The following is a 2,847-nucleotide window of genomic DNA, read 5'->3' as shown; positions in this document are numbered from 1 at the left end:
TATATATATATATATATATATATATATATATATATATATATATATATATATATATATATATATATATATATATATATATATATATATACTCTGGACGATTCTGGGCATATTCCTCCTACTCATCCCCCCTCTGACTCCTTTATGCCTGTTATAAAGATTCTTCAAAATGATGTTTTCTATGCCCTCTCTGGCCTTAATCCTCAGAGGGCTTATGGACCTGATGGAGTGCCTCCTATTGTCCATAAAATCTGTGCCTCCGTGCTGTCACCTTGCCTGTCAACATCTACCTTTCCTTCTTGCTGGAAGTATGCCTTCATACAGCCTGTACCTAAGAAGGGTGACCGCTCCAATCCCTCAAACTACCGTCCTATTGCTTTACTTTCTTGTCTATCTAAAGCTTTTGAATCAATCCTTAACCGGAAGATTCAAAAGCACCTTTCCACTTCTGACCTTCTATCTGATCGCCAGTATGGGTTCCGCAAGGGGCGTTCTACTGGTGATCTCCTAGCCTTCTTAACTGACTCTTGGTCATCCTCTCTTAGCCGTTTCGGTGAAACTTTTGCTATTGCGCTGGACATATCAAAAGCTTTTGATAGGGTCTGGCACAAATCTTTGCTTTCTAAACTACCCTCCTACGGTTTCTATCCTTCTCTCTGTACCTTTATCTCCAGTTTCCTTTCTGACCGTTCTATTTCTGCCGTGGTAGACGGTCACTGTTCTTCCCCTAAATCTATTAACAGTGGTGTCCCACAGGGTTCTGTCCTATCTCCCACTCTTTTTCTGTTGTTCATTGATGATCTTCTTTCCAAAACGAACTGTCCTATCCATTCCTACGCCGATGATTCCACTCTGCATTATTCAACTTCTTTTAATAGAAGACCCACCCTTCAGGAACTTAACGACTCAAGGCTGGAGGCTGCAGAACGCTTAGCCTCAGACCTTACTATTATTTCCGATTGGGGCAAGAAGAACCTGGTGTCCTTCAACGCCTCAAAAACACAGTTTCTCCACCTATCCACTCGACACAATCTTCCAAACAACTATCCCCTATTCTTTGACAACACCCAGCTATCACCTTCCTCAACACTAAACATCCTCGGTCTATCCCTAACTCAAAATCTCAACTGGAAACTTCATATCTTATCTCTTACTAAATCAGCTTCCTCGAGGCTGGGCGTTCTGTACCGTCTCCGCCAGTTCTTCTCCCCTGCACAGTTGCTGTCCATATACAGGGGCCTTGTCCGCCCTCGTATGGAGTATGCATCTCATGTGTGGGGGGGCTCCACTCACACAGCTCTTCTGGACAGAGTGGAGGCAAAGGCTCTTCGTCTCATCAGCTCTCCTCCTCATGCTAACTGCATGCCTCCCCCCCTCCCGCGGCCCCGCTGCACTCGACTTTCTACTCATGCTCATCCCTATACTGTCCAAACCCCTTATGCAAGAGTTAACCAGCATCTTCACTCTTTCATCCCTCACGCTGGTAAACTCTGGAACAATCTTCCTTCATCTGTATTTCCTCCTGCCTACGACTTGAACTCTTTCAAGAGGAGGGTATCAGGACACCTCTCCTCCCGAAACTGACCTATCTTTCGGCCACCTCTTTGGATTCTTTTTAGGAGCAGCGAGTAGCGGGCTTTTTTTTATTAATGTTTACTTTTTTGTGCCCTTGAGCTGTCTCCTTTGCTGTAAAAAAAAATATATATATATATATATATATATATATATATATATATATATATATATATATATATATATATATATATATATATATATTTATTATACAGTTCGATGAATCAGTTCATCATCGACAAAAGCAGCCTCAGCGTACGACAAAATAGCACGCTCAGTAGCTGCCCGCTGAATAATTCAGTGATGAAGGGGATCTGATGTGCGAAATAAAGCCAGGCACTGCACTAACTGTCTTAGGTTTAGTTTATAGGAGCTTAGTAACCGGAGCTGAGAAGTTATCCTTACATTGTTCCTTGTACTTGTTAGTTCCCACCTCAGTGATGTTGTAATCGTATCACTCCTACAACAAAGAACATAACAGCTTCCAACACCGATACAAGCATCCTGTGATTAGTTACCTTGCAGTTTCAACAGAATAGTTTTTTTTTTCTTTTATAATTGTATTACCTTGATTACAATAATTAGTATCATCATCATAGTATTATTATCATTCTTGTCATCATCTCTTAATTACTCAGCAGACATCAAGTCATTTGTTATTTACATTCGCTTTTGGTAACATAATCTCTCTCTCTCTCTCTCTCTCTCTCTCTCTCTCTCTCTCTCTCTCTCTCTCTCTCTCTCTATATATATATATATATATATATATATATATATATATATATATATATATATATATATATATATATATATATATATATATATATATATATATATATATATATATATATATATCAGCAGCCGCAATATTACAAACACCACTAGGGTCACAACAACAGTTCTTGGAGGTCCAAGCTACAGCCGCCTCTGTGTTTAGAAGACCCGGTGCATTTGCCTTCTTCATCTCCAGGCAAGCAAGCGAGAAGAGAAAACATGAAAAAAAAAAAAATCCTCCAAAATAAAGTTCTTCATACAGTATGACAAAAATATTTTCTCGATGTTGTTTTGGTGGCGATAGTGGCTCAGGGGGGGGGGGCGGAGAGAGAGAGAGAGAGAGAGAGAGAGAGAGAGAGAGAGAGAGAGAGAGAGAGAGAGAGAGAGAGAGAGAGAGAGAGAGAGAGAGAGAGAGAGAGAGAGAGAGAGAGAGAGAGAGAGAGAGAGATTTACATAGATTTACATAGAAAATCAGACCACACAGACCCCATGGTCCAGACTTGG

The sequence above is a fragment of the Eriocheir sinensis genome, chromosome 12 (assembly GCF_024679095.1).
Source record: "Eriocheir sinensis breed Jianghai 21 chromosome 12, ASM2467909v1, whole genome shotgun sequence".
Taxonomy (NCBI): Eukaryota; Metazoa; Arthropoda; class Malacostraca; order Decapoda; family Varunidae; genus Eriocheir; species Eriocheir sinensis.
The sequence above is the reverse complement of the archived record's forward strand: the minus strand, read 5'-3'. Positions refer to the sequence as shown.